Source organism: Electrona antarctica (genome assembly GCF_951216825.1).
Source record: "Electrona antarctica genome assembly, chromosome: 21".
NCBI classification, from domain to species: Eukaryota; Metazoa; Chordata; class Actinopteri; order Myctophiformes; family Myctophidae; genus Electrona; species Electrona antarctica.
In genome coordinates this window covers 34,643,307-34,668,983 of record NC_136802.1, presented here as the reverse complement: position 1 = coordinate 34,668,983, position 25,677 = coordinate 34,643,307, and the positions used below count along the sequence as shown (strand labels likewise).

The 25,677-nt window shown below is 43.4% G+C and overlaps 1 protein-coding gene across 2 annotated transcripts in view; it reads right to left on the bottom strand.

Annotated features, from left to right (window-relative positions):
* Window positions 1-23,336, bottom strand: part of LOC306914491 (putative E3 ubiquitin-protein ligase TRIML1) — a 56,636-nt gene extending 33,300 nt beyond the window's left edge. For both annotated transcript variants that reach the window (XM_079491535.1, XM_079491537.1), the window contains exon 1: window positions 23,333-23,336. The gene's annotated coding sequence lies outside the window, so the exon portion shown is untranslated. The remainder of the gene's footprint in view (window positions 1-23,332) is intronic.
* Window positions 23,337-25,677: the final 2,341 nt, after the last annotated feature.

Genomic DNA, 25,677 nt, shown 5'->3' with positions numbered 1-25,677 from the left:
TACTGTAACATGTGTTACTGTACTGTAACATGCTTTACTGTACTGTACTGTAACATGTGTTACTGTACTGTAACATGCTTTACTGTACTGTAACATGTGTTACTGTACTGTACTGTACTGTACTGTACTGTACTGTACTGTACTGTACTGTACTGTACTGTACTGTACTGTAGTTGTCGAATGTTATCAGGTCAGAATCATCATGACTGGCTCTGTTTATTCACAGGCATTTATCTACATGGTCTGTCAAAACGGACGCCATTACAGTTACATTGCCGACAAAATAATAATTATCAACTAAATAATAAATAATTACATTCAATAACTAATTTCATAACTGAAATACTTACACAAAGACTGAAGTGGATCGAGTCCTAAAACATTGTTGAGAGGAACGCTTCGGTTTACTCCAGGCGCAGCGCGTCGCTTCTTGTTGTTGTGCTGCGTCACAGAGGCTGCGCGTCATCGACCCAGATTGAAATCAGCCTTGTGCCTGTTTGCGCAGTCACCTATCTTGGCCATGCTTGTGGCTATGAGAACATATGACCCACCCTTGGAAAGCTCTAGGCCTATAGAATTGATCCATCACAACCAAACTTGACTCAGCCCAAATACCTCGTCGTCCAATGGGATGACCGTGGCAGTAGTCCCACAGCAGTGATTCGACATCACCCACTGTCTATCAGCTTTTTTTTTCATGTGAAGGCTCAAACTGGAATTCCAAGTATGGAAATGACGCGTAAGGACTTGTATTATAGGAATCAGGACCGTAAAGGGGTCTTTGTGTAGTTTTGGATGGATTACCACGGCCAAAATGGACTACAAATGTCGGAGATCTTTTTTTTGGGAAACAGAGTTTGCTTACATTTCCGACGCTGGAGAGCACAGTTTACATCGTATCAAGACATGGTTGGTCTCATTTGAAAGAGCAGAATGTCCTCTTGCGTTTCAACACCAAGGTTGTTTGGCTAGCGTACTGGGAAGTGATTCTACCCGAGTTTGAATGTTGGTTGTTCTTATATTCCTGGCGTATGCAAATATTGTACACTATTTTTAAAATAATTATAAATTATACTAATGTATGGATGAAAAATACAATGGCAGCTGATTATATATGCTGTAGGTCCCCTGTAAAGGAATCAACATTGAAATTGTAGTTTGATTTAGTCTCTATTGATTTATTGACCTCTGCACAAAGTGTAACTGGCTATGGGAAGCCGGCTTCCCATATGGGGCTTAAGTGGTTAAGCACAAACAGTCACCAACTCCTTGCAACAAAACCGTTTTAAGGTCGCAACTCCTTGGAACTGCCATTGGGCATAATGGTTGCAAAAATCATTGGTATGGTTTGGGGCGGGCTTTACAGAGGAGATGAGAAACACCCCTTGGCATGGCTAGCGTCGCTCAAAAGTAAAATGCAAATATAGTTTAAGATATTTTTCGTGAACGGAAATGATGGACAGATGGTGTCCACGATGGCTGCCGGGAACTTTTTGAATTCTGACATGGTGTTAGGTGTGCTAACATGTGTGGGCATAAGATTTTCAAAAACCATCGCAAACTAAATTGGCTTGCCCCCTAGTGGTGGGTTTGCAAAGAATCCAATATTAGATAGGCCAGCATTATGGTTGAAACCCCAAATAATTGATAGAAGATAGTTTTTCTTCAATGGATTCTGATAGTATTGGGTGTGCTAAATAACATACTAATATTTTAGAGAAAATCATCATTTTCAAGATGGTGTCCACCTTAAAATACCTATGGGAGGGAATATGTACAAAATCATAATAATTGTGCAACTAGTTTTAGAATGTTGGCATGGTGTTGGCTATTGGTTTAAGGTTTTAAAAGATCCTAGTGATTGGTTATTTTGTCCTAAATCTTTGAGGGGCACTAGCCCCTTCCTATGCCCAGCTTTGTGTGTCTGTGTGTACCCCATAGCGATGATTTGATTGTCTGAGCACCCCTGACCAATGTACGTATTGAGGATAAAGGGTTAGGACGCCAATTGTGGTTGGCCGCCAATTGTGGTTGGCCGCCAATTGTGGTTGGCCGCAATGTGATGATACACTGTATGATGGCACTTCACACGAGTGTTATTTCTGAGGGGCACTAGCCCCCTCCCATGCCCAGCTTTGAGTGTTTGTGTGAACACAAACTTGAAACACAAAAGTGAGGACGCAAATTGTGATTGGCCAGAATGGGATGATGTATGATGATAGGAGCTTCACACACAGGTGTGATTTAGCACACCCAATAGTAACGTAATCCATTGAAACAGCTCAGTTGGGCTTTCTATACCCAATATAATATTGGATCTTAACTGGTTTCTTTTTGAGGGGCGCTCCAATGCATGGCTTTTGAAGATTAATTATGTCATGTGGCAGCCAAGTCTATGGAATTTTAATGTTTGTAAGTAAACAAACATTGATGATGTGACCAATATAAATACAGCTTGTGACTGGTTTTGTTTTACAATAATGCACTGCATTCATGGCAGTGAATCTGCAATTAATGAATGTGACTGCCATACTGTATGTGCAGGCTTCTAAAACTCAAAATGATGCTTCATATTTCCCAATAACTCAAGAAATCGATATTGGGCGGCGTGCCCCTAAAGGTGGCCTTACACTAGCCGATTTTTTCTGATAGCAGGATAATCGGAGCGGGGCAGAGCAAATATCAAACATTCTTGATGTTGATCGGGCCGATCCCGAAAGCGCTTTGAGCGGTCGGGCACCACCCGAGTGTCAAAAATGCCCGATTATCGGCTAGTGTAAGGCCACCTTAACTTCACACAAGTGTGATTATTTACTGTGAGAGATTAAATTCAATGTAAAGTTATGATTGTGAATTTGTTTATATAAGTAGTTTAGCTGAGTTATCAGGGTGGACCTCTTCCAGTCCCGACGTCACAAAACTACCTATTGTGGCCCACTATTGTTATTGTACATCTTTATATTTATACCTGGGCCCGTTTTCCTGCTGGGCTGTGACATCATGTGGATCGACCAATAGGAAGACAGACGGACGTCCTGTGGTTCGGACAGATTTCGCTGTTCAAACATCTTTTCCAACATTACAATTTTCCAACATTACAAAAACAGTTTTTGTTCATGAGAATGCCAAAGAATAACATAAGTTACGTACAGTCCACACATGATTTGAATATCCAGCATTTGTAATGATTATCTGTTGCCCTAGCCTGGCATGACCAGACTAATATCATTGTGGGTATTACACACCGAAGTCTGGAACTTTGTTTCCAAGGGGCAATTACAAACTCACTACAAAGTCACTTTGAATAGGAGGCTCTGATTGGTCACCCACAACTCTGGCGTGAGCAAAATGTTATTCAAACGAAGGAGTGCCAGACCAATCGAGCATTCATAGTGTTTCTAATGGTCAAAAAAACTAAAATTTACAACACGTTTGCATGTCTAGCTCATCTGGTTCGAAAGTTAGTCATTTTCGAACAGCAGTGGCCATATTGGTTTTGGCTGCCAATGGCGACGCCAGGGCATCGCTGGCTCGGGCGCTCTAGCTCATTCAAACTCTAGGCTACATCGGGTGCAACTTTTGGCGCTTTTATTGAACTTGTTATTTTCACATGCTTAGCCTCATACTTCCTTACGCCCTTCCACTATAGCTCAACTGTCCGCAGTAGGTCTGTCTGTCTTCTATCGGCTCTAGATGTATGCCCGGGTTTTCATAAGGTGGCATACCCGTTTCCTGTTCCAGTTCATTTTCCCATAATCTCTGTTTGGTTGGCTCAGCGGCAGGTTTGAACCGGAGACATCATCGGCACCTTCACATGCGTCTCCAGTTCAAATTCATAATTATGAACGGAGCAAAGCAAAAAGTAGTAACACATTTATTCAGAAGTTCAGGGTGCATGTGTTCGCATGAATGTATGCATATGCGCGACCATGCATGTTTGGTGTTACATTAACATTCATTCAGAATATCATTATGTGCACATGCCGCCATCTTGGAATGATGCGCCATCTAATGGATTCGTCATTGTTATAGATCTATTTGGCGGAGCCAGTCAAAAACTAAACTACATTTGAACATCTTGATATATCTAAGGCCTTCTGCATTTTTGCACCTGAGATCTTGCACTTTCAGTAGTTGTGTTTAGAGATGTTAGTTTTAACCTGCACTTAGTTCTTTATACAGATTATTTGACATTAGACTGTAGCTGTTGTATGGTCTTTTAACGCACAATGAATTTCATGTGCCTTTTACCCTGTAACTGGTATTGTTGACAATAAAGTTGAACCTTGGACCTTGGACCTTAGAGCGACTTGGGATATTTATTTAAAAACATTTTCACTATACGCAAATCTTCTATGGGGGTGGGGCCGTGCTTGGCGCGGAATATTTTCAAATGGGTGTCTGAGGTCAAATACATTAAAACAAGCTTCACCAGGGCGGAGGTACTGGACAAGGTTGTGATATGCTGTGTACGGCAGTACACAGCATAGTGAAGGCTAGTGAAGGCTAAAAATGGCAAAAAATACAGATGACTAGTCCAGGGTTTCTCAAAGTGGGTGTTGTGGCACTCTAGGGTGCCTTGACGAAAGTCCAGTGGTGCCTCGGAATACTTTGATAATATTTGGAATGTATCGATGTCACACAAGTTTAACAAAGTAACAACTACATAAAACCAAGTCTCTGTTCCAAAAACAGACGATCTACAAGCTCACAACACGTGGCGCGTTGTGAGCTCGTAGATTGGCTATTTTTGGTGAATGGTCCCCTCAGGATAGGGATATGCAGAGGTTCAAATGGTGAAATTCCAAGTATAAAAGTTATTTATCTGTCCAAAATGTTCCTCATGACATACTGTATCTTTGGGTGAAAGATTAGCATATACCGTTAACATGACAAAAGGGGCTATAAAGTAACAATGTCATTCAGGGGTGCTGTGGATGAAAACGTTATTTACAGGGGTGACCTGAGCCAAACATGTTTGAGAAACAGTGCACCAGTCCTAGCTGATGGTCTCTAAATTGAGTGTGAAAATGTTATGTAAACACATTTTGAATGTTTTCATTTACAGCAGAAAATGAAAAATGAGCCACTTTTCTTCAACAGACATGTGTGAACACTTTTAAGACACATTATATGGAGTTATGCTTGAAATGTTCAGTTAATTTTTTTTATGCATTCATAAGTACATGAGGATTTTGTTACAATTACGCCGGATAATACATGTCTTTTATCAACAATCTGCACAATTATCTATTAAACCAAAAAAATAAATGTCACAAAATTCAAAGTCATTTGTGAACAAAAAAAATGAAGTGAGGGGCGCCCACTTCATAGCCGTATGACATGTACGTCACTGCTTGAAGCAAACGTTAAAAGTCCATAGACATGGCTGCCACATGACGTCAGGAGTGGGGTCCTGTTATTTTATTCTGATGAAAGACAGACATTAGCGGGCTAACGCCCCTCAAAAAGCACAACAAAAAAAATTGCTGCATGCAGAGCCCGATAATGGTATAGAGTGAAAATATTTAATTTATACTGAATTTATACTATGCACATTGAGCTTTGTTAGAAAAAGTTGTTGGAGAATGTCACCTTGCTTGGCCTTCAGGTCACACCTGGACCGGTCCTGCATAGATTCCATCTGGATGAAATTCCTCTCCAACTCGTGTAGATTTATTAGGAGGGTTTTTTGCCTTTCCTGGAGCTTTTGCTCTGCGGCTAACAGCTGCTGCTCAATATTTGTAATCGCCTTCTCTGTATATGTGATGGTTCTACTAACCACCGTCTTTTCTTTAACCAAGCGGTGCTTCTCCCCGAGTAACTCCCTTCTCTCCCTCTCGAAGGCGGTTTCCTGCATCGCAAGCTCCCGCCTGAAGTGCTCCTGCATCCCGATAAGTTCCTTATCCCAATGAACCTGTTTGGTTCTCAGGCCATTCTTGGCACCGGTGAGCTCTTTAACGAGCATTTTATTGGCCATATCGTGGTTTTTAGACACCTCTTTCCTGACCTCTTTCGCCGGTGCTTTAATCTGTTCCTCTATATGTTTTATCCTCTGCTGTGTACTCCAGAGCAATCCAGTCAACGTCTGCTTTGTCTCCAGCAGATCGTCCTTCTCTTGCTGCCACTGGTCTTCCCTCGTGACAGGCACGTTCCTGTAACTCGCGTCGACTTCCCTCTGCACTTGTCTACTCGCGTCGACTTCCCTCTGCACTTGCCTTCGCTCCTGTTGCCATTTCTCACCGGGTGGTTTCTGAACCATGGCGTCCCTGGCCGCGTACTCGTCTTGTAGCGCCTTGCCCTGATCCAGGGCCATCTCGTAATGATCCATAGGTGGCGGGTTATGGCGACGGGTCTTGTTGTATCTCGGCGCGTAGGTGGTCCAGAGGAGCTCTTTGCGTTTCTGTTCGGAGAGCGGGGTCAAGAGGGCTTTCTTAGACCTATTATCGGCCTTGTAAGTGGTCTCCTTCCCGATTTTGAGCTCGTTCGCCGCCGCTCTCATTCTTTTCTCCAGATATTCCGTCCTACAGTTGTCCATGTCAGTCCTCTGTTTCTTGACGTTGAGCTCGCTCGCCGCTGCTTTCATCTGTTTCTCCAGGAATTTTATCCTGGACTCGGCAGTGGTCAGCTTTCCGGCCAACCTCAGCTTTTGATTTATCAACCTCTCTCTCTCTTCGTACCACGTGTCGTCCCTGAAGGTCGTCTTTACCCGCTCTTCCCTTGCGCACGGTTGCCTGGACTCGGCGAGTGGCTTGGGCATGTCAAGCACGGGATCCGGCGGTGGCATGCAACAGGGCTTTATACATTTCTTATGGTGCTTGTGTTTTTTTTTGTTTTGTTCTATAAATTCCTTCTCCAGTATCTCCAGTTCCTTATCCATGATGACCACTTGTTCCCTATCCTCTTCCTTTACAGTGAATAGTGTAGAATGTAAAACCCTGTCCACACCATTTTCGATAGCTTCTTTTGCTTTCTGGATGCCGAGTTTACACTCCTTCAGAGTTTTACGCTCCTTGTATGCCCTGTTGTACCACACAAGTGCAGATTCGAATTCCCCCATGGCGAACAGCGCCTCTCCCTTACAGAACAACCCCCTGTAAAACGACATGTCCTTCTTAAGAGAGGACTCAGCATCAAGTAAAGCCCTTTTGGTGTCCCCCAACTTCAAAAAGCATGCTGACCGAGAGGCGAGGTAATTCTTGTCATCTGGCGTACTAATCAGTTTCACGGAAAATCTTTCTATTGCCTTTACATATTCGCCTTTGCGGAGCGATGGCTTTGCCACTGCCACGGCCATTTCCGTTTGTGTTACAATGATGGCCGGGATGGCGTCTCGGTGTAATGATTGATACAGTCACATTCATGGTTTAAATACCTCAGACTCTGGAATACCCACACATCACGGCTGACGTCACTCACTCTAAACATGACCCATCACAGCAAATATGTCATTCAATTTGAGCCTAGCATTGGTAAAAAATCACACCTGTGTGAAGTGAGGGGCGCTAATATATTAAAGTCTAACTCATGTTGATTAGGTGATGTAATGGTGATGTAAAACAAACGGTGCAAACACAAACATTAAACGCCATTAACAATAAAGAGACAATGTGACGTAATGAGGCACATTATGACGTACATTTTACAATTTACAATTTACAATTTACAATTTACAATTTACAATTTACAATTTAGGCATTTAGCAGACGTTCTTAATCCAGAGCGACTTACATTAAGCAAGAACAAAAAGCATGGGAATACATCACATATATAAACAGCATTTATCAATAAACATGCGTAAGCTAAGAACGTAACTAGAACATATCTATATATAATGACATTATACATATAAGCTAAACATATATATTATACTATGCTGTACTGTTATTGTGCTGTCTACATGACATGCTATAAGTCTATTTCAAATGCTATCTAAGTCTAAAAAAAGTGCTGTCTAAGGGGGTAGGGTAAGTGCTATGGGCCATGGTAGAGTCTGAAAAGGTGGGTTTTCAAACTACGGCGGAAGATCGGGAGTGTCAATGGCGTTTACAAAACAAACATTGAACTAAAGACAAACATTAAACCTGTGTCTAGGATAAAGTGTCTCAAAAATAAAGTACCACTTTGTATAAACATGCATAATCAATGAAATCCATTATGCCATATACGTCAGACCAGTGGTTCTCAAGGATTGTGGGGGTCCCCAGATGTCAGTGAAGTGACATTTTAAGAACTACTACGACTTTTTAAGACCATTTCGAGGGGCCCCTCCAATGCATGGCTTTACGTCATGTGGCAGCCAAGTCTTTATGGACTTTGTTTAGCCTTTTTTAAGGATAAAAGGATAATACAAAAAAGTCATGGGGACTTGTTTCCCCTGTGATCCTAATGATGAGTGAAACACATCATGTCACTTCATCTTTCAAGAAAGGTCGGTCTCTCTCTCTCTCTCTCTCTCTCTCTCTCTCTCTCTTTCTCTCTCTCTCTCTCTCTCTCTCTCTCTCTCTCTTTCTTTCTCTCTCTCTCTCTCTAGGCGGTGGATGCTTTTGAGACGCAGAGTCACACTGCAGTTGGCTGCATACCACGAGTTCTCACACTCATTCATTTCAAGGATGCTCGTATGTAGTGATATATTTGTACCAGCAGAGCGCAGGAAAGTAAAGGCAAGCACAGAACTCACAGTGTATGTCAGCGCACAGACAGAAGAGGTGGACTGGTGGTATAATATTGTTGCTTAAATATCATTTTGTAAAAGTATCAATACTCTATTTTAGAAGTACTTCACTATTGAATATTTAGGCTACTTGAGTAAAAGTATATTGCCATAAAAATGTAGCCTACCAAAAGTAAAGTATATTAAGTAGCATATGCCAAAGTATAGGTCTGAAGTGGTTTTGTAATAATAATCCAAATCTACAAAGTAACTAGACCTAATTATAGTGCAGTTCAATATTTGCCTTTGAAATGTCGTGGCTAAAATTAATGAAAATTGAAAGTAGCCTATCCAGTAAAGTAAACTCAAATGTGTGAGTACAGTAGGGCCTATACTATGCAAATGTAGCCTACTTACTTTCTAGCCTGGCTAATAAGCCAGACCGAATCAGTGATTTACAATTTACAATTTAGGCATTTAGCAGACGCTCTTAATCCAGAGCGACTTACATTAAGCAATAACAAAAAGCATGGCATACATCACATGTATAAAAAGTAGTTATCATGAATCATGCGTAAACTAAGAACGTAACAGTGGAGTATCTATGTAAACTATACATACTATACTATATAATATATTATACATGTGTACTATAAAGTGCTATGACTACATAAAGTGCAATTCTAGAGCTGTCTACATAACAAGCTATAAGTCTGTTTAAAATACTATCTAAGTCTACATAATGTGCTATCTAAGGGGCTAGGCTAGGGCAAGTGCTACGGGCCATGGTGGAGTCTGAAGAGGTGGGTTTTCAGACTACGGCGGAAGATTGGGAGTGAGGCTGCAGTTCTGACTGCAATGGGAAGTGCATTCCATAGTTTTGGAGCCAGAAGGGAGAAGAGTTTGGGACGTGTGGAGCGTTGTCCCGGCGTTTTTAGTGAAGGTACCTCCAGCTTCCCTGCGTTGGCTGATCTGAGTGAGCGGGAGGGTTTGTAGGGTACGATCATACTTGTGAGATATGGGGGGGCCATGCCTTTGGTTGCTTTGAATGCCAGCATCAGAGTTTTGTATTCTGTGCGGGCAGCGACCGGGAGCCAATGGAGCGAGCGGAGAAGGGGGGAGACGTGTGAGAATTTAGGTTGGTTGAAGACCAAGCGTGCTGCGGCATTTTGGATCAGTTGGAGGGGCTTAAGTGCACATGCCGGTAGGCCAGTAAGGAGGGAGTTGCAATAGTCAAGTTTTGACAAGACTGTTGTCTGGATTAGGAGCTGGGCTGACTCCTGGGTGAGGAACGGTCTAATTCGTCGTATGTTGTAGAGTGTAAACCTACAGGATCTAGTGACAGCTGTGATGTGTGTTTTGAACGAGAGCTGACTGTCCAGGACAACACCAAGGTTCCTGGCTGTCGGGACAGACTTTACCAGGGCGTTGTCTACGGAGATAGTTAGCTCCCGCATAGGGCAGGACTTAGCCCTTTGAGATTTGAGATTTGAGTCTGGCTTATTAGCCAGGCTACTTACTTTCCACCAAGAGAAGGAATTACCAGCCTACGCCAAAATAGAATTGGAGATTCAAAATTTGATGTGATTAAATTGACTATATGAAGTTATTTAGGATACCATAGGATCTACCATAGGATCAAATGACATATATTCTGGATGTATATGTAGGCTATCCTATGAGGAGATATTAAATTAATCTTGATGAAATTAATGATCTTAATTCAACTGAAATCGGCAGAGCTAACTTGTGTGATATGAACTCAATACATTTTACTTTGAACCCTAGGCCTATATGCAACATTTACTGTAGGGCTGCATGTGTGCATTATGATTATGAAAGAGAGTAATTGAAAAAACTGTAAAACGCACTGTCTACCATAGTGCATTTGCAAAATAGGTCTACTACAGACAGAGACAATAAGCATAGGCGCTCATCTTTTTCCTAATGCGCCGCTTCATGTTCAAAGACTACACATCCCATGAATACCCGCGGTACGTCGCTCTCACAGCCCAAAGATCTGATGAAGGCTTTGCATGGGAGCCGAAACGTCTTGCAGGAAGTTTTAGCACCATTTGTTATGTTTGCTAAGCTTTAATGGCTTCTAATCATTGTTTCAACTAAACAGTGTGCCTGGCTCGGAATCTTTTTAAGTTCGCCTCTATATCTCTTATGGTTCTTGCTGAGTGCTGACTCACTGCGGAGGAAAGGAACTTTACTGTCACGCACCTGTTTCCAGTTGGGGTAATCAATTAAAGGACACATGCAGTGCTTCTATTTGTCTATCTTGGAGGCCTACAGTAGCTTAATTAAATAATAGCAGGCAGTGGTTAATTCTCAAAATTGCACTGTAGCCTAAGCCTTGAGTTACATATGGGCTAAATGTAGCCTACTTTAATATAGGCTACTTGTTTACACTTTACACCACAGCACTGTCCAATGTGTCCATATCAATATTGGTCGTGGACCGGCCATCTGGAAATGTTGTGCCATGGTCAGGGACCGCAGTATTTGTGTTGTTAAAATGCTTAATATTTTATTCAAACATTTTCCACTTATTTCACCCCCCCCCCGACTAGGCCTAATTTAGTTATCAATTATTAAAGTAACAGATGTTTCATTTATTATGGACATCTGGGGGGGGGGGGGGGGGGGGGTAAACAAGGCAATAAGCGGTTGGCCTGACAACCTAAAGCAGCCAATCGCAGCGCTGCCTGTTCGGCCGGGCTATGGGATACAGTACCGCAGCCTAGAGCTACTGATGCTGCTGGCCAGTGCAGGCTGCTGTGCTGCTGATCGCATCCATCCAGCGTCGCAATACTCTGTTTCTCCGCGGATGTGCGTCGGGGCTGCATGGTCCAGTCCACCACACCCATCATCCATCCGTCCGTCCGTCTGTCGGTCAGTCAGTCCCCGTGTCGTCGCCCAGGGAGGGACTGGAGGTCGGAGGAAACAATTAAGACATCAGACCCTTACTTGCATGACGTTGAAACCTTAGACGGTTTGTTTTATTCCCGGATTTACTGCAGAATAAGAAACACGCGATCCCACAAGGAGAAGCAGCGGGGTAACTGTATAGGATCTGCGTGCATCATCATCTGTATACTGAGAGCTGTGCGCTCCCATCACCACCCATGGCCTGCTTGTCAACCCCAGTGATGCGCACGCAGGTGAACGTAGACGGCATTTGACGGCTGAACGAGAGAGAGAGAGCGAGAGAGAGAGATAGAGAGATAGGCGTCAGGGAATCGGCGGCATCATCATGAACAGCACAGGTAAGATTTGCATATATTGAATTGCTGAAATCCTGAGGTTAACATTTAACTCATAGAGGGTGCAAATGTATGGGAAAAAATGGGCCCACATTTTGGTTCCATTTTGCACAATCACGGTTACAAAGTTGTGAATGATGAATTATAGCCTAACACTATATGGGATGTTTGTTTTTCTTGCAGCATATGGGTTTACACATGCAAATTCAAAATTGTCAATATCAGCTTGACAATAATTCTTGGTTTGTCTGTGACTCTGTGCCCATGTCAAATGTCATAAAACATGCCACTACCATCACACACGCACGCACACACACACCCACCTCCATGCTGAGTGTGTCCATTCCAGTTATGTTGCAATGCAGTTACTCTGCTCCAGAGTTATATTTATTTATAACTGTCATTTTCCCCCTCTACACCAAATCTCTTCGCTGCCCGAAGATAGCAGATCTACAAGCTCACACAATTAAGGCAGCGTGGTGCTAGGCGTCGTGAGCTTGTATATTTGGTGTTTTCAGGTGAACGTTTTGGCTATTGTTGAGACGAGCCCAAAAACGGCAGATGCTATCTCTGTGATGATAGCCCTGTGATGATGATGTGATGGTCCATATACGTATAGCCTTCTGTCACAGTGCTGTGTCACCATGACGACCAAGATGACACAACAACATGATGTTAGCGGATGTGTCATGTACGAGGGGGTCGTACGTACTGTACGTACGTCACATAATTTCGTCAACATTGTTTTTTGTTTGACTCGAGGGGCCTATAGTTCTGGCTGAAGGTGACAGCAGTGGCGTATCCAGGAATTACGTTTTGGGCAGACAATATGTGTTAATTGTCGTCTCCCCGCGCACAATCGTAGCACTAAAGGTTTTCAAAGAGATATACCTGCCAGACGAGTAGGATACAAAGGCTGAAAGGCATGCATTTACATTCCAATGGGTGATTGAGGGTCGCGCTCTACCGCAACGGCCAATCAGCTGGCCATTAATAGTTCTCAGGTCTTGTTTTTGTCCTTTTTTTCTCCTTGTATGGATTTTGGCCAGGCCAGAAATGGATTTGGACAGGCGGACGCCTGCCCTCGCCTTATTGTAGATACGCCTCTGATGCCACAGTCTCTCTTAGGCCTGCTGCTCTATAGCTCATTGCCACACTGTAGAAATCCTCATTCATTTAATAGCCTAAACCAGTGGTTCTCAACCAGCGGTCCGGGACCACCAGTGGTCCCTGAGCGGGTTCAAGGTGGTCCCCTCGGGGCACAGGTCAGGGCAGGTCAGGTTGTGGCCTCCTGGTGGCGCTATAATAGGCCAATGTGAAAAGGGTGACATTTCTTCTTACGCCTTGGATGGCAATTGGATGATTTGAGGCATTTTGTTCCAAAAATGTGTTTTTGCAAAAATCCACCTGTTGGTGGCGCTATAACAGGCCAATGTGAAAAGGGTGGGATATATTCCTCAGTCTGTGAAAGTTTTCACGTAAATTGCACACTCATGTTGTTCATGATTTGAGGCTTTTTGTCCAAAACGGGCCAATCCTGCAAATTTTAAAGCCAATGTTAGCCAATTAGGATGGAATCTGAAATATCAGACAGATCCGTCTTAAACACATGACTATAGAGATGGTGTGTAACAATTTGCGGGATTTTTAGACAGAATCTGGAGTAGTAATATCAAAAAATGTGTTTTTCAAAAGTCGGCCTCCTGGTGGCGCTATAACAGGCCGTTCTGTAAAACCTGGGGCAGAGGTTCATCGTTGGCATCCAAGGAGTGTGAGTGCAAAATTTGGCACTGACAGTGCCGGAGATTACCTGGTATCAGACGGACGGAAGGACGGACGGTCGGACACACACGAACGGAGTGCAAAACATACTCTCCCCATGCCTTCAGCCTGGTGGAGACAATGATGAAGAATTGGTAACCAAATGGACCCTTATAGATCTTTAACTCTTGAGAACGTAAGAGTAACTCAAGAAATTCAGACGTTTAAATTATTGTTGTTAAACATCTGCATTACTTAATTTTCACAATTGGAGAATGTAGAAGAATTGTCATAGTTCAACGTTTGCCTGTTATCTCTCGTATGGTACCACATCAAGCATGGACCAAAACGATAACAAAATATTCTACGTTTTGGGTCTTGAGACGCTAGATCTCGTCAAATGGTGGTCCCGTGGCTCAAACGCCGAATAAATACTGGACCTTGATATGAAAAAGGATGAAAACCACTAGGCCCAAACCATCCCCGTTGTGGGAATTCACATCATCATGACATTGAGTCTGGCCCCCAAGCGCTGGGTGGACCAAACCAAAAAGCGGAAGAACCAATCAGCGTCTGCCGCTCGGGACTTTTTACTGTGCGCAAGTTAGCATGGAGCCCATGCAGCATGAGTCAATGATCCACATGCTGTTTGAACTACTAACCCATTTTGGGCGGGAACCCCTTTGTTTGTTATGTTATGCTTTAGCTATTGAAAAATAGCAGATCTACAAGCTCATAGCGCGCCACCGAGTGGCGCGCTACGAGCTTGTAGGTCTGCTATTTTTGAAAAATCGAAGAACGACTGTCACTGACATAGAAAGTTAGAAACGTAGCTTTTTCAGAAAACTGTCAGGATGTAGAAGACATTTTTAGAATCTGATCTCAGGTCAAATTGGGCTAATGACTGAGATAGGGTGGTGTCTGTGGGTGTGTGCGTGTGTCACACGCATGTGTGTGCGTGCAGTGTGTGTGTGTGTACTGTGTGCTTGTAGCAGACAGTACAGACAGAATCGTCCCCCATAACACAGTACAGTACAGTAGCTGTGCAGTGCCAGAATAGCCTAAAGGTTGAGGTTAAGGGACAATGGTGACATGGGAGGTGTGTTGTCGGTACATCACGTTTGTCTCCCGGTCGGTCTGTGGTGTTTTGATGAAATGTGAAAACCTGCTGATGGAATGTTGGCAGGGTGCCAACGCACGTTCTCTAGCACTGTCACAGGTCTGGAAAGTTCTGTTCAAATATCTGTGTGTGTGTGTGCGTGCGTGCGTGCGTGCGTGCGTGCGTGCGTGCGTGCGTGCGTGCGTGCGTGCGTGCGTGTGTGTGCCTGCGTGTGTGTGTGTGTGTGCCTGCGTGCGTGTGTGCCTGCGTGCGTGCTTGCACGTGTGTGTGCACATGTGTGTGTGATGACAGCTGCTCACCACATGCACGCTTGGCCAGGATGTTCCTGTGTGACTCTGACAAGCATGGTCAGGTGTGTGTGTGCGTGCGCGTGCGTGCAAAGCGTGGTATTGCAATAAAATGTCCCTCTCTAAGAATGCTTGTGATGCATTTGTTGTTGTTGGGGACACTATCTGGATCTGGTGTCCATGTCTAATATTATGTTTACTGTGTTTTAGAGTTCTCAATATCTGCTGTAACATAAATCGGCCAGTTTGGGACACATGAAGACACATGACGTTGACCTTTGTGGACTTAATGTCCCCACATGTAGTACAAATTAGGGACAGTGTTCCTGGTCCTCACAAAATAAATGGTTCTGCTTTAAAAAAAGGATTAGCATTTGATTAGCAGCGGTTCCCAAACCTTTTAGCTCAAGTCCCAAAAGATAAATTGTATCTACAAGCTTACTCCGCAACGTGTTGCAAGCTATTTTCACTTCTCCTTAAAAGTTAAATCGGTGGAATTTATGGAATTTCTTTTAATTTTTAGAATGTTATTACATATTAAAATAAGAATCCAATAAAGGGGGATATTTACTTAAACATGGACCCACTGTTTGGGACATTTTTAGAGGTTAGGTTTGGTGGTTGGTTAGGGTTGGAGGTGTGCCTCATTTTGTACTTGGTTGCGCACCAGTGCTCCGAAAATAGCCGAACACGTGAACGTATCGTGCGATATTTGGTGATATGGCAAATAAAATTCCCCTCTCAAAGTATGCCTTTGGTGCAAGTTTGTGTGCTTGTGTGCGTGTGTGTGTGAGTGCCTGTGTGCGTGCACATGCATGCATGTGCTTCATATTCCGTGGTATTTCAATAAAAAAATCCCCCGGCTGAGATCAGATGGTTGCGGAACATCTGTTTGAGGGTCTCCGTGGCAGCGGTATCTATGAACAGAGAAACTCTTGGACAGAAACATTGAGCCTACGAACCTGGGCCAACATTCCTCCATCGTTTCAATCAAAGTTTCCTCCCTTTATCACTTAGAGTACTGGCAAGAAGCACCATGGTTTACAGTAGGAGCAAAAGCGGTGTTACGTTAGCAATTTGGTTGGTTGTGGTTAAGGCGGTGACTTGCAAACATGTTCATGTCAAGGATCCCCAAGTTCACTGGTGGAAAGTAACTTAGTCTATTTGTTTTAAGGAGGCTTCTGAACGAATATATATTCAAAGATTTGTGCCTCATTTTCACGATATTTAAAAAATAGCAGACCTACAAGCTCGTAGCGCGCCACTCGGTGGCGCTATGAGCTTGTAGATCTGCTATTTTTCAATAGCTAAAGTATAACATAATGCTTAGTTAAAACACCAAAACGGGTTCCCGTCCAGAATGGGTTAAGTTAAAAAAAAAAGTTACTTTGCTTGAGTTTTCCCAATTTCCAATACTTTAACTTCTACTCCACTACATCTCAGGCAAATATTGTACTTTTACTCCATTTTAAAACCTTAGTTACTATATATATTTCGGCCATTTGAAAATAGCCGATCTACAAGCAACAAAAAAAATGTAGTACTTTTTCCACCACTGCCCATGTTGATTGTTGATTGTTTAGCTGTGGACTCCCCATTTGGGCAGATTTTGTGCCAAGCGACCCTCATAATTTGTCAACATTTGTAGAAAAACGCTGATCTACAATGATATATTCCTCATTTGCTGGTGCCCCTGGAATCCCCTCAGGGACCCCTGGGCCTCCCAGTGAAGTATGGACCCCTCAGGGACCCCTGGGCCTCCCTGTGAAGTATCTCTCATACTAGGGGACCCCTCAGGGACCCCTGGGCCTCCCTGTGAAGTATCTCTCATACTAGGGGACCCCTCAGGGACCCCTGGGCCTCCCTGTGAAGTATCTCTCATACTAGGGACCCCTCAGGGACCCCTGGGCCTCCCTGTGAAGTATCTCTCATACTAGGGGACCCCTCAGGGACCCCTGGGCCTCCCTGTGAAGTATCTCTCATACTAGGGGACCCCTCAGGGACCCCTGGGCCTCCCTGTGAAGTATCTCTCATACTAGGGACCCCTCAGGGACCCCTGGGCCTCCCTGTGAAGTATCTCTCATACTAGGGGACCCCTCAGGGACCCCTGGGCCTCCCTGTGAAGTATCTCTCATACTAGGGACCCCTCACCCTGTGAAGTATCTCTCATACTAGGGACCCCTCAGGGACCCCTGGGCCTCCCTGTGAAGTATCTCTTATATTAGCGGAGACACATGGGGCTCAGCCCTATCACGTTAGTGGTTGGTTCTCCAACGTTTTCATATCATTTCCATTTGAAAATAACCAGAGAGAGATGAATTTTACAGCCTGGCTCTATAGTGTGTGTGTGTGTGTGTGTGTGTGTGTGTGTGTGTGTGTGTGTGTGTGTGTGTGTGTGTGTGCGTGTGCGTGTGCGTGCGTGGGGTGGGGGGTTTGTGTGTGTGTGGGGGTGTGTATGTGGAGTTAATCTCCCAAACCGCTTAACCGAATAGTGCCAAATTCCTTGTGTAGGTCACCTAAGAGGCCATAAGAGCATAATGCTAAATACCTACAATTATAAATATGTCACAGAAGTACCATACCTCATACAAAAAACATAATAATAACAATAATTCCCATATGAAATATTTTTAGAATGGAGCTAAAACGTCGACCAAATTTGGAGTCATACATAGAATTGATGCAGTACAGATCACAGATATCACAGATAGCTGACTGATGTCTCAGGCATCAGTCAGCCTCAGCAGTGTTGATTTCGTCGACTAAAACTAAGACGAAAATGTTAGGAAGGGACTAATGGACAAGAGATCCAGTATAAGTCATTTTACACTTGCATGCATGCTGATATAGCAGATCTACAAGTTCACAAGTTGTGAGCTTGTAGATCAGCTATTTTCAGCAAGTGTAAAAACAGTCATTACACGACGGCATCAAGGCCCGTCAAAATACATACTAGTCGACTAAATCAACTGTAGATTTTGTCGACTAAAATCGCATGACATTTAGTCGACTAAAACTAGACTAACACTAGACTAACACAAAAAAATTCCAGGTGACTAAAACTAAATGAAAACTATTCAAGAGACTGTGACTAAAATTAAAATAGAAATTTGCTGCAAAAACAACACTTGTTGGCATTAGGATGCTGAGGTCCACATGATTCAACTGATGTTAGATAGTGTTGATTTTGACAGCAAATTTTGAATTAGTTTTAGTCATATAGTCTTTTGAATAAAATTCCATTTAGTTGTTGTCATAATTTAGTCTTCTGAAATGTTTTAGTGTCACTCTTTAGTCGACTAAAACTATGCGTAGCGATGCCCTTGTGCTCAGCTAGCCTGGACAATAAGATAAACAAATCAATGATTTAAACCGTGCTCAAATGGAGCATAATTCAGTCATGCAGGCCACTATATCATCGTGATGTGCCACACACGATTAGCGGTAACACATGTTAGCCTATACTATCAGGGATGCACTTCCCTTGGATTGACTCGAAACGTCTCCAATCATCTGTCAAGATGTCTGCCGTCGGGATCTGCTGATTTATATCAGCTGCTGAGTATGCCCATGTCTGTGGAGCTCAGGGTCTGGCCATCGTTATCATAATTACGGTCAGCTGGAAAGCTTGTATGTCCAAAACCTCTCATGAAATGGGAAAAAAAAAGCTGTGTTCCAAATGAATCCAATATAGTTTGTATTTAGTCTCAAGCTGTTTTGTTAACACTTTTTTACATTCAATGTTTTGGGGAAATATCTAAAATGGCAGACCTACTGTATTATACAGCCAGGCTCGCACAGTGTCACGTTGTGAGTTTGTAGATCTGACGAAGTGCGGCATCCCATTAATTAAAAAAAAAAAGTATAAAAATGGAGATACAAGGTTTCTGCCTGACAGCAACTATTTGCAGCCAGAATGATGGGTTCTGGTTGGCAGTATTTTGGGATGCATGGACACACGTAGTCGGATATCACATTATCCAAAAGGAAGTTGGATAAAAGTTGGACAAACGGAAGTACATTTTAACCATGTGAACTCTACTGAGTTGACCAAAGTGCTGTGTACAGTAGGCAGAACAACAATAAAAACATAAATACAAAAAGAACACACAATGCAGTTAAACATGAGTACAAAAATACATCAGGGTTTTAAAAGCCAAGGAATAAAAATTTGTTTTAACACCCTCCGCGCCATTGCCGACGATTAAAGTCAATTGAAGCCTAATTTTATGTAGTAATTTTTCAATAAATGCTAGCGACCTAAGTGTTAAGATGTGGGAGCCAGGCTGACATGTCTCTTCTTATGGTCATAATATGTGAACATTTCGCAAAGAATAGGTGAACAGTTGGCGTTAGAAGTCCAAAGAAGAGCCTGCATGTGTTCCTCAACTTCCTCGAAAACATCACTGCACTAAATAAATCCTCTTAATGGAAGCTATTTGCCCTAAGCTACGTAGAAAAGAGTTGTCAGTCTGTTTCTGCCTAAATGTACCAGACCAAAGTGCAAATGCAGTTATCCCTAAAGCTGCCCAAACTAAACTGTTACTTGACCTTATACATTATGAAAAGAGAACCAACTCAATTATTATTATTATTATTATTATTATAAAACTGAATTATAATAGTAATTCAGTTTTGAATGTTATAATTTCAGTTCAATTCCTTCCTCAAGTTGGTTGCTAGTTTAGTTTTTTATCTAATGAAAACATTACGTTTTTGTTTAGTTTTAGACATTTTTTAGACGTTTGTTTTTTTGTTGCATTATGGGGCACAAAAAGGTCAGTAAAAGTATTGTGTAATAATGTATATTTACAGTTAAAACTGGTACAGCAAATTTCATATCAACGTATCCAAGTATGTTTGAAATATCGATTGGACAAAGACTAAAACTAAGACTGAGACTAACATCTTGTCTCAGTTTATTTTTTATTTTTTTAGTAAACGCACAATACGGTTAGTTATCATATTCCCTATTAACTATTTTGAGTTGTTGGTTGTTGTTTGTTTTCAATTCCAGTGTGTGTTATTTCATTAGTCTTCTCAGTCAGCTCCAGTGTAATGACCTTGGTAATGGCCTCATCATGCATCCTGTTTGCTTCTCAGGGCTGTGCGAGCTGGTGTGGAGCCAGATCACAGCCATTCAGAGGCTGCATGGTGGTGTGTGCCAGGTCACAGCCAGAGTCAAGAGGACAGTGTCTGAGGCAGCCAGCCTCTCTGTACGTGTGGAATAAAGAAATAGATCACGTTTTTTTGTATTGTATACGGTTTATTGCATTGCCGTTTGAACAGTAGTCGATTTGTCATGGTGTCAGTCTACAGTGATTTGGGAAACTCCCATAAAGAAATAGATCACGTTTTTTGGGATTGTATACGGTTCATTGCATTGCCGTTTGAACAGTAGTCGGTGCATTTGTCATGGTGTCGGTCTACAGTGATTTTGGAAAGTGGTTCTCAAACTTATTTTTATATTCCATGGACTTCCCTTAATGTGCAAATGGAACCAAACAACGTATTTGTACACACTCAGAGTTGCACGCCTGCAAGGGCCCGTTTGGATCCTCCTCCTCAAGGCCGTGCCCCACTTTGAGAAACACTGATCTACATTAGTTTCAAGGCCGACTTATACATTGTGTCGGAAATAGCCGATCTGCGAGAACATAGCGCGTCTCATCCGCGATACATTGTGAGCATTAGAGGCATTTGGCAGACACTCGTGTCCAGAGCAACTTTCAAAGAGCAAGATCAGCATAAACGGTGTATGGAACCTAGTCAGCTAAAAACAGGGCAAGCAGTCAAGAAAATAGAAGTGGCAAGAAAAGCTGGATATTAACCTGTGGGCCGCATTAAGTGAAGCTGGGGGTGTGCATGTGGCCCGGGGGCCACCAGTTAGTTGCCCATGTATGGTCTAGGACAGTGGTTTTCAACTAGTGGGTTCAGGGACCACCTGTGGTCCTTGAAGGGGTTCCAGGTGGTCCCCAGCTGGAGAGTTGCAGGTAACCAAATGGACCCATATAGATCTTTAACTCTTGAGAGCGCAAAATTAAACCAAATGGACGCTTACGTGTCCATTTGGTTTCATTTCACGCCATCAAGAGTTAAACTGTTCTTAAACATCTGTCTACACAATTAGAGAATGTAGAATAAATAATTGTTGTTTTGATCAATGCCTGTGTTCTCTCTCTGGTACCAACGTCAATACGGCATAGAATTGTAGACAAAATCCTACAAAAATATTCTTTTAGTCTTGGGTCTGAGAGGGTGGTCCGCGGCTCAAATGCAGAATAACCCATTTTGGGCGGGAACTCCTTTTGGTGTTAGCATTATGTTATGCTTTAGCTATTGGAAAATAGCAGATCTACAAGCTCATAGAGCGCCACCGAGTGGCGCGCTACAAGCTTGTAGGTCTGCTATTTTTGAAAAATCGAAGAACGACATTACATAGAAACATAGCTTTTTCAGAAAACTGTCAGGATGTAGAAGACATTTTTAGAACCTGATCTCAGGTCAAAATGCAGAATAAAAAATGTTTGGAGCATTGGCCAGGTTGTCCTTAGCCTCGGTCCCAGGCTCACTTAACTGCGAAAAAGAAGAGCCTGGTCACAACCTAAGGCAGAGAAGCTATCGAAAGGCGGGACTTCCGCCGTGTAACCCCACCCCCGGAAGTTAACGTTTTTTGACCAATCGCAGCGTTGTGTTACCGAAAATGTATTCCCGCTGAAATGATCATTGGGTGGGGACTAGTAAACACAGCCGCACCGCGTGACGTTGTTATCTTACACGCAACACTTCCGCCACTTCCGCTGATAGTCTTCAGCGTAGGTCTTGCCCAGGGTGGGTTGTCCTAGGGAAGGGAGTAGGGACAGGAGTCCTGTGGTAGCTGATGTCATTGTTCAGGAAGGGGTGTAGGGATGGGTGTCCTGCAGAGTGCAGATACACTATTAGGGGTCCTGTCCTGGTCAATTCTTTTATTTGTATGCAGCCAGCAACCCGTCGCTACCTCCCTTTCAGATAGTGGATAATCTGAAAAAGTGAACTGCCCACCGTTCTTTGGAAAAACATTCTTCCCAATAAGGCTTAAGGGAGTGGAACCTTTATGGCAGGCCACCCGGACTGGCCAATCGGAAGAGTCATTTCCCGGTGGCCTGCTGCCTGTGCTGCTCTGATATGGCCCGCAGCCATGACCCGTCAAAACACTGGACGAAGAACATGAGTTTTTGATTCAGTTATCAAGTTGTGATTGCATGTACTGTATAAAACTGTGCCTGCGTGCGTGTGCTGTATGTAGGACTGTCACTGTCAATTATTGCACAATCGCAAATAATTGCAATTATTTGAGATCATCACAATTATATTTGCATTACCATCATAATCGCAGTCTGTTCAACAGAAAAACATAACCAACATGTAGCACGACGCAACACCAAGACAATACATGCGGCGCCCCCACTATACGCAGAGGAGACAAAACTCTGGGTTCTAGGATCTGTGTCTTCATCCAGGTGGCATGGGTTCGAAGTAGCGATACAGGGATCATCAGTGTCATTTGCTGAGTGTGTGACGGCCTTATTGTTCATATGGTTTTGGAGATGCATGTTCAAGAGTGCGCACAACACACAATTCTTTCATTGACTATGTATGTCTATTGTCTCTATAGTGGCTTGGTGACATTGTTGAGGTAGCTACCATAATGCCCTGCGGCTGTGGGTGTTTCCAGAGACAAAATAAAGTGGCGCAGGGCAAGGTGTTAACAGCAAGTGTTGCGTGTGTGAGTCTTGCTTCCAAAGTCATTCTGCCTCAGGGGCATGTCTGTGTGACACACATACTGTATAGCCCCTTTTTAGAAATGTAGAATTACAATTTAGGCATTTATCAGACGCTCTTAACCCATTTTGACCTGAGATCAGATTCTAAAAATGTCTTCTACATCCTGACAGTTTTCTGAAAAAGCTATGTTTCCATGTCAGTCGTTCTTTGATTTTTCAAAAATAGCAGACCTACAAGCTCGTAGCGCGCCACTCGGTGGCGCGCTATGAGCTTGTAGATCTGCTATTTTTCAATAGCTAAAGCATAACATAATGCTAACACCAAAAGGGAACAACACATAGTAATACATCAAATACATAGAAATAGTCATCAAGAATCATAAGCTAAGACATCTGTCTTTAACAGTATAATATCTGTACATTGAAGCTATGATTATACACTATAAGTACTATCCATCCATCCATCCATCTTCAACCGCTTATCCGTAGTCGGGTCGCGGGGGCAACAGCTCCACCAGAGTGCTCCAGACTTCCCTCTCCAGAGCAACATTAGTGACTTCCTCCTTGACGTTCCAAGGCCAGTGAGTCGATGTATTTCCTCCAACTGCGCCTTGGTCTGCCTCGGGGTCTCCTCCCAGTGGGACGTGCGTCGAGGACCTCCCTAGGGAGGCGCCCGAGAGGCATCCTAAATAGATGCCCGAACCACCTCAGATGACTCCTTTCCAGGCGGAAAGGATGGATGGATGGATGGAAATTAATTTAGTAATTTCCACCGGGATTTAATCTGTTCCGGCCTTTTTTCCTGCCTATAATATTGAACCAGTTCAGATTGTTTCCACTGAAAATGAGTTGGTTCAGAACCCTGAAAGTTGGTTTGGAACTGGAACAAAAAATGAACGGAACCAGTCCTAGAACCAAAGTTATTTTGGTGCAAAAGGGGCCAGTATGTGCCCCTATATGGTTCTCATGTGACACCCATAAGGTGCCCTATACTGTATGTGATTCTCATGTGTGACACCCATAATCTTTGTGTGATAGGAATTTTTGAGTGGTGTAAACCACTCCTACAACTGGCTTTGTTAGTCTGTCTGTCTGTCTGTGCTCAAAAAACGAGCATGGTTGCTATGGTCACCCAGTTCACACGGGTGTGATTTCATTACGTCAGACATTACGTCAGACCACAGCTGATCAGTCTATATAAGACCTTACACCACTCAGTTCACACGGGTGTGATTTTTTTTACCTGAACCACTTGAACCCTAGCGTCCCTTTTCTGAGGGGAACATTGTTGTCAAACAAGTCTATGGAAATATCTATGAAATCTATTTAAAAAAAAAAAAGTTTAATCTGCGACACAATTGTATACAGCATGTAGTGGGTATCCCTGCTTCTTCTCTTTCTCTGCTATAGGGGTCCTTGGCCTGGAAAAAAAATAATGCAATCAAATAAAACGTTGAAGACCCCTGCTGCATAGGGCTTATAATAGGTAGCTAACTCTAACGGTACGGCCTCTGGATTGGTCTCTTATTATTGGAAACAACATTGAGGATGGTGTGCTGTGTGTTGAATGTGAAGGAAAGAGTGAACTGCACTGTCAGGTCAGCCCACAGCTGTTCTGTTCTTCTGGCCGAGATAAATGCTGGTTGATCCCACTGGTGTTAAGCCCCCTCATCAGGCCTCCAATGAGACACACACACACACACACATGCACATGTGCACGCACGCACACACCCCCCCAGTAATTAGGGCTGAAATGTGGCGTGGGCCCGTGACATTTTCCTAGCCTTGCTTTTTCTTTTTTCTTTTACATGGGGGCTTTGATGGAGGCTAGGGACAGCTTGTAGCACATCTCTTGACTTTGTCGATTGCACACGGGATTAGTTGGGGTTAGAAGAGGAGATGCAGTCACGGCGAGTTAATCAAATGTCACTGATATACAGTAAACAGACGTCTGAGATCAGCGAGGGCGGGTTTTATGTCTGTACGCTATTAATACACAGACACGACCGTTGGTTTGTTTCTCAGCCGTCACATGTCAATTGGAGCACACATTTCTTTCTATTTGAACTATAAGATTAAGGCCAATACGTGGTCTGTCCGCCGGGTGCGTATGACGTCCCAATATTCCGACATTACTAACCCTAGCCCCAAACTCTGACCGTAACCGCACGCGGAAGGCACGGGTGAGTCTTAACTCATTTTGGGCGGGAACCAAATATTAGCAACCGTTGAGAAATCAATGTTGCACATTAAGCTAATCATCTGTAGGGGGTTGCCACCACCTCACACTAATGGCTTTTAGTAAAAGCCATTTAAGCTATAACTAGGCTATGTTTGAACTTAGTGTGAGGTGGTGCAAATGGCTCCAGGGGACCCCCTCAAAATAGTTTTGGGAGGCCCGCCCCCCAGTTTGGGAACCATACTGCATTATGCAACCCAGAGACCGAGCGGGAGCTTGCCTCGCTGGGAGGAACCTGCTGATCTGGTGACATTTAGGAGTGTGTCACTGTGGCCTTATAGGACACCGTTTATGTACAGTAGAGTGATTTGACACACACACACACACACACACACACACACACACACACACACACACACACACACACACACACACACACACACACACACACACACACAAACACAAACTGCTTGAAGTGGTGGTTTGTATGGTGCAGTGGGAGCCAGAATGCACTGGACTGGTTGAGGTAATTTCTTCAGAGTGTGTGTGTCTGTCTGTCTGTGTGCGTGCGTGCGTGCGTGCGTGCGTGCGTGCGTGCGTGCGTGCGTGGATACATCTTTAACCACTTAGCCAACAGTAGTT